Here is a 7,500-nt window from a genome sequence, read left to right on the forward strand (position 1 = left end):
TGAACGTGACCACACCTGACGAAGGGAGACCTGAGGAATCGAGGTATAGACAGCCAGACAGACAGACAGACAGAGGAGTGAGAGGGATTGAGAGACAACACAGATAAAGGTGAATAGAATAAGAGGAATAAAGGGGATAAATGAATGGAAACAAGGAGAACCAGGTGTGAGTATGTACTGGAGAGAGAGAGAGAGAGAGAGAGAGAGAGAGAGAGAGAGAGAGAGAGTCATCCACGAGAAGAAGAGAAAAACGAACTCACTCTAGCCAGGATCTGTACCGAGGACTGTCGACCAATTAGCGCACAGATTGTTTCTATTGTAACAAGGAGTATTTTATCTCGACCAATGGGAACGTCGGTAAAGATAAGGGAAGGGGAAAGGGGGAGATAAGGTGAGGAGGAAGAATGTAGAAGGGGAGAGGAGGAAAGGGTGAGGGAGAATGAATTGGGGGAGAGGAGGTAGAGTGAGAGGAAGGGAGGAGGGAGAATGAAGAGGGTAGGGAGAAGGTGAGGTAAGAATGAGGGGGAAGGCAGAATAAAGATGGGAGGGAGAGAGGTAGATGATGGGTGTTGGGAATGATGAGAGAACTGAGAAGTAAAGACGTGAAGAAAGGAGGAGGAGGAGAAGGTAAAGAAGAAGGAGGAAGAGGAGGAGGAGGTAAAGAAGAAGGAGTAGGAAGAGGATCGTGTATTAGGGTATAAGAGAGAAAGGGGAAGAAAAAATGGCAGATGATGAGGAAAAAATGAAAACGGAGAGAGAGAGAGAGAGAGAGAGAGAGAGAGAGAGAGAGAGAGAGAGAGAGAGAGAGAGAGAGAGAGAGAGAGAGAGAGACCATAACACCCACCTCTAGCACTCTGTTTCAAAAGTAATCGCTGGACAATGTGATCATAAGCGACCTCCTCAGCCACGCCGGAGTCCTTCACCAATTTCTCCTTGACGGCGATGCAGATGTCATTGTCCGCCAGCAGTCCTTCCAGCTCCTCAAAGGCCTGTGGTGGAGTAAGAGGCAAGAAGGTTCCTTAACACACACACACATATATACAAGATCCAGATGTCGATGGGGACTTACTGGGACATTGGAAAAAGTTTTTGTAGATGGAAGGGTTAAACTATAGTGGTGTTGTACTCAAAGGGTTAAATTATTGTTCTCAAAAGGGTTAACCCATCGTTCCTAAGGGGTTAACCCATCATCCTCAAGGGGTTAAAGCATCATCCTCAAGGGGTTAAAGCATCATCCTCAAGGGGTTAAGGAATTGAAATAAAAAAAATAGCAATTATACCAAAAAAATTCCCTTACCACTGACAAAACTCCTACCCTACACCCCAGAAAATATCCCTAAAAGCTAAGCCAAAAATCCCCACCACACGTCAGTAAAAAATCCCTAAACACTGAAGGGAGAAAAAATAAAATAAAAATAAAAATAAAATCCCCCCGAAAAGAATATCAAAGGTTGACCAAACTCGTTAACTTGGTGATCCTGGGTGTGGTCGCCTGTGCAAGAGAGAGACTCCCCTGAGACTGCGGGACAGAGGGGTAGGTGGAGGCAGCACGCTCGCAGGCTGTCACACAGTCACTGCATCACATCTCCTCGATATACTGAAATATACCGGGATATATGTACAGGTATATACTTTTATAGTTTTTTATAGTATATAGTATAATACAGGTTAATGAGCAGGTGAGATAGTTAATTAGATCACATATACAGTTAACTCGAAGATAATCGAACCCTCCACCAAAACACTGCCTTCAAAGCAATTAGGAACACCTGAAAATTAACCTAATCTAACCTAACCCATCCTAACCTAACCTAACCGCTTCGTAATTTGATGATCTAAAAAAAAAGGAAAAAAAAAGGTAATTGGTCTCTCAGGTGTGATCAGGTGATTGGCCGCCACAGAGCAGGTGACAATGAACGATATTACCTGCTAATTATTCCCCTGATGAACGACGTGTGTGTGTGTGTGTGTGTGTGTGTGTGTGTGTTCCTTCCCTTTCTACGTTTATTTCCTATTTTCCTACCTACTCTCTCTCACCTGTCGGTTATCTCAAGTCTTGTACAAAAAACTACAAAATGACGTCATTTTTATTAGACAACTCAAGACCTTCTGAGAAACTGTAGCAAGAAGGAGATAATGGGTCTCAGTGATAATGGGTCTCAGTGATAATGGGTCTCAGTGATAATGGGTCTCAGTGATAATGGGTCTCAGTGATAATGGGTCTCAGTGATAATGGGTCTCAGTGATAATGGGTCTGTGGATCTCAGTGATATGGGTCTCAGTGGATGGGTCCCAGTGATAATGGGTCTCAGTGATAATGGGTCTCAGTGATAATGGGTCCCATAAGTGATAATGGGTCTCAGTGATAATGGGTCTCAGTGATAATGTGATAATGGGTCTGATAATGGGTCTCAGTGATAATGGGTCTCAGTGATAATGGGTCTCAGTGATAATGGCATCAGTGATAATGGGTCTGAGGATAATGGGGTCTGAGGATAATGGGTCTGAGTGATAATGGGTCTGAGGATAATGGGTCTGAGGATAATGGTCTGAGGATAATGGGTCTGAGTGATAATGGGTCTGAGTGATATAATGGGTGATAATGTGAGGATAATGGGTCTCAGTGATAATGGGTCTCAGTGATTTTGGGTCTCAGTGATTTTGGGTCTCAGTGATAATGGGTCTCAGTGATAATGGGTCTCAGTGATAATGGGTCTCAGTGATAATGGGTCTCATTAGCACACACACACACACACACACACACACACACACACACACACCACTACCATACAACCCATATCTAGTAAATTATGTCGTTTATGCCCTTTATACACTACATTCATTATTGGATTAAAATAAAATAATTGAAATATTTGAGTGTAAAATGTGTCCTGTAACCTTAATGATGCACTTAACGACACACTTAATGATGCACTTAACAACATACTTGACGACGCACTTAACGGGTATTTTCTTCTTATTTATTATTTAATTTTCCTTCATTTTAAAATTGAATTAATAATTATATCAACATTCCTAAATTTTCCCTTTTATTTCTCCAAATCTTCTTCCGTACACAGTAAGGTTGTTCTCTCCATCTTCCAGGAATTCCAGTGTTTCCAGGAAGCCTTAAAAAGGGTCATTTGCATATCACACCCTCTAACATTCTCCTGTCCTCATGAACATTCCCATAAATTTTCTCTGGTTATAATAGACTCATTCTTATTTATCTACCTCTAAAAATTTTAAAGACACCATGAAACGTGTGTGTGTGTGTGTGTGTGTGTGTTTGTGTGTGTGTGTGTGTGTGTGTGTGTGTGTGTGTGTGTGTGTGTATGTGTGTGTGTGTATGTGTGTATGTGTTTACGTAAAATTTTCACCGTATTACCAATCTTGTCAAACCTTCTACCATTTTTTTCCCATAATTATACCCATTAGTCTCATCTGTTTGTATATATAAATCATTTTACATCAATGTCTATCACATTTTAGATACCTTTTATCCCCCTCCCTACCCACCCCCCTTGAGTGGGTATATAAATATCATTCTCTCTGTTAGTCTCTTCAATATTGATCTTAGGACTCAGGAACACCCTCTTCTGAGCTTCTTGTATCTTATATAACTATCGTCAAAACTTTTACCTTCGTGGGTTAAACTTATCTGCATTTATATTTAGTCCATTAACGACATATTTTAGAGAGAGCGACACGTAACTTCGTCCTAAAGTCTTTCTTAGGGAGGAAATTCTTCAAAAGTTTTTCCGGTCATCTTGAAACTCCTCCTCCTGCAAGATGGCCAAGATGAGGTAAAAAAGTGGTTCGCTAAAATATCTTTGCTTATTTCGTTTTTTCTTCAAATCTTCCTTCATTTCATTCCTTCTCCAAGCATCTCCACTCATTTCATTCCTTCTCCAAACATCTCCACTCATTTCATTCCTTCTCCAAACACCTCCACTCATTTCATTCCTTCTCCAAACACCTCCACTCATTTCATTCCTTCTCCAAACACCTCCACTCATTTCATTCATTCTCCAAACACCTCCACTCATTTCATTCCTTCTCCAAACACCTCCACTCATTTCATTCCTTCTCCAAACACCTCCACTCATTTCATTCCTTCTCCAAACACCTCCACTCATTTCATTCCTTCTCCAAACACCTCCACTCATTTCATTCCTTCTCCAAACCTCTCCACTCATTTCATTCTTCTCCAAACACTCCACCCATTTCATTCCTTCTCCAAACACCTCCACTCATTTCATTCCTTCTCCAAACACCTCCACCCATTTCATTCCTTCTCCAAACACCTCCACTCATTTCATTCCTTCTCCAAACACCTCCACTCATTTCATTCCTTCTCCAAACACCTCCACTCATTTCATTCCTTCTCCAAACACCTCCACTCATTTCATTCCTTCTCCAAACACCTCCACTCATTTCATTCCTTCTCCAAACACCTCCACTCATTTCATTCATTCTCCAAACACCTCCACTCATTTCATTCCTTCTCCAAACATATCCAACTTTTCGTGGTAATTCTCTTATTGTTTTCATTCTAACCTTAACTTCCACAGTATTTTCTTAATTTCACTTCTCACTGTGTTGGCGCCCACTAAGGCCAGGTCTTGATGGTCTCCGAGAATAAACGCTGGAAAATGAGTGTGGCTGAGAATGAGAGTGGTAGTGGTAGTGGTGTGGTGGGGGTGTGGTAGTGGTGGTGGTGTGGTGAGGTGAGGCTGTGCGGGAGGGAGGGGGGGGGGTTCTGTTGGATCCATATTTTAAAGACGGTTTTAGGTTAAGTGAATGTGCTTGTGTTTTAACCCTGAACTTGCCTTAAATACGGTTAATATCAAGATTTTGGTATATCCATTAAGTGAATCTTAGGGGCCCATTAGGAATAAGGGCCCATTTGTTCTGGGGTCCATTAGGAATTGGGGCCCATTTGGTCTAGGGTCCATTAGGAACTGGGGCCCATTTGGTCTTAGCCTGAGGCCCATTAGACCAAAGACCTCGAAGTTAATTTAACGTCGGAATTTGCTGAGGTGTAGAAAACTCACACTGATACCGTAGTTAGACGCACCTTAATAGTTAATGCCGTAGTTACTCACCTTAATGCCGTAGTTAGACTCACCTTAATGCCGTAGTTAGACGCACCTTAATGCCGTAGTTAGACTCACCTTAATGCCGTAGTTAGACTCACCTTAATGCCGTAGTTAGACTCCTCGTAGATAATGGAGATATAGGACCAGCCCAACTTCTTGACTATCTCCACCATGGCCTTGACCTGGTAGTGGTCTGAAGGGATGGTCCTGGAGAAGTACTCGAACCTCTGCTTGTTACTCAACTCGGGTGAGGTGGAGAAGAAGCTGACCTGAGGGTGAGAGGTGAGAGAAAAGTGAGAGGGATGTGAGAGGTGAGAGAATAGTGAGAGGGATGTGAGAGGTGAGAGAATAGTGAGAGGGGTGTGAGAGGTGAGAGAATAGTGAGAGGGATGTGAGAGGTGAGAGATTGTGTATATGTGAGAGTTATGAGAGAGAGAGAGAGAGAGACAGAGAGAGAGTCTATAAAGAAAACGAAACAGAAAACGAAGGATAACTCAAATAATATCCAGAATACCCCCCCCCCAAAAAAAATCGAAAATAAAAACAAAACAAATTAAAAACACCTAAAGAAGAAATAAACAAAGAAGAATAGAGAAAGAGACGATAAAAGAGGAAGAGGAACCAATTTAGAGGAGAAGAACAAGAGGGGTGGTAGGTAACATGGCCTTTGAATAAGTTAAAATTTTAGTGAAGGAGACTTGAAGCACCTCCTCGTTTCCCCACACTATAAATGTCAGGGAAAACTTACTTAGAATCCATGTTGCAATTTTATTTCCCTGTGTGATGAGTTTGGGCAACGTTGCAAAATGTAGATTATTGTTGCACAGTTTATGTAAGTTGATTGGTATTTTTTATTTATTTATTTATTTATTTATTGGTATTTGAGGACAGTTAATACTCACTGTCCGTGTGTATGACTGTCATGGCTGGTTGCAACACTTCATTGCATTTGCCTTTTCGTCCATGGCCACCTGTTGCATACGAGTCAGCAAGCCCCGAGCACTGATATACCGGTGTGTGTGTGTGTGTGTGTGTGTGTGTGTGTGTGTGTGTGTGTGGAGAGCTATATTGAATAAAATCATTACCACTATCACCACTACCACTATCTCCACTACCACTATCTCCACTACCACTACTACCACTACCACTATCACCACTACCACCATCACCACTACCACTATCTCCACTACCACTATCACCACTACTACCACTATCACCACTACCACTATCTCCACTACCACTACTACCACTACCACTATCACCACTACCACCATCACCACTATACCTGAAAAAGTAATGTAGTTCACTAATGAACAACAATGATTCAGTAAAAATGTTGTGCAGTGGTTACCTCCCACGCCACGCCGACTCTAAGGGGAGGGAGGTGAGGGAGGGGGGGTGGTTGGGGGGTGGACGGGAAGAGTGGAGGGAGAGGGGGGGTTGGGGGGTGGACGGGAAGAGTGGAAGGGAGAGAAGGGGGAGGGAGGTGGAGAGGGAAGAGTGAGGGAGAGAAGGGGGCTGGAAGGTGAGAGGGAAGAGGGAAGGGAGAGAAGGGGGAGGGAGGAGAGGGAAGAGTGAGGGGAGAGAAGGGGGCTGGAAGGGGTGAGAGGGAAGAGTGGAGGGTAGAGAAGGAGGAGGGAGGTGAGAGGGAAGAGTGGAGGTAGAGAAGAAGGAGGAGTGGGAGGTGAGAGGGAAGAGGAAGGTAGAAAAGGGGGAGGGAGGTGAGAGGGAGAGGGGGAGACAGCTGGAGTGGACTGATGTATCATACAAAGTTACTCGTGGGAATCAAGGTCAGTGACTGTAACAGGATAACAGGTGTACAGTGAGCCAGGTGATGATTGACAGGAGGTGACTGTGTGTGTAGCCAGAATATTGAGACAATTCTTGAATCCCTCGAGTTCTGTTGATTTTTTGCTGTATATATAATGAAATACAGGTGGGGAATTTTGCCTCTGTACCTCTGTAATGGAGAGAGGAGGGGGAGGGGGGCAGCAAGACTTGTGGGGAGGGGGGCAGTAAGACTTGTGGGGGAGGGGGGGCAAAAGATTTGTGGGGAGGGGGGGCAGTAAGACTTGTGGGGGAGGGGGGGGCAGTAAGACTTGTGGGGAGGGGGGCAGCAGACTCTGTGGGGAGGGGGGGCAGTAAGACTTGTGGGGGAGAGGGGGCAGTAAGATCCTGTGGGGAGGGGGGCAGTAAGACTCTAGAGGGGAGGCAGTAAGACTCTGTGGGGAGGGGGCATTAAGACTCTGTGGGGAGTGGGGGTGGGCAGTACGACAGCCTTCATAAGTTCCCCCAGAGATTAAAGACTTAGATGGAAGAAAGACGCAACCCACATTTTTCACTTGTGTGTTAATGATAATTTTTTTAGTATTTATTATTTTTGTATTTTATATTCGTG

The 7,500-nt window shown here is 43.7% G+C and overlaps 1 pseudogene; it reads right to left on the bottom strand.

Moving 5' to 3' along the window:
• The window catches only part of LOC121855149, a 40,272-nt pseudogene that overhangs the window by 18,164 nt on the left and 14,608 nt on the right, over positions 1–7,500 (bottom strand).

The sequence above is a fragment of the Homarus americanus genome, unplaced genomic scaffold (assembly GCF_018991925.1).
Source record: "Homarus americanus isolate GMGI-L3 unplaced genomic scaffold, GMGI_Hamer_2.0 scaffold1974, whole genome shotgun sequence".
Lineage (NCBI taxonomy): Eukaryota > Metazoa > Arthropoda > Malacostraca > Decapoda > Nephropidae > Homarus > Homarus americanus.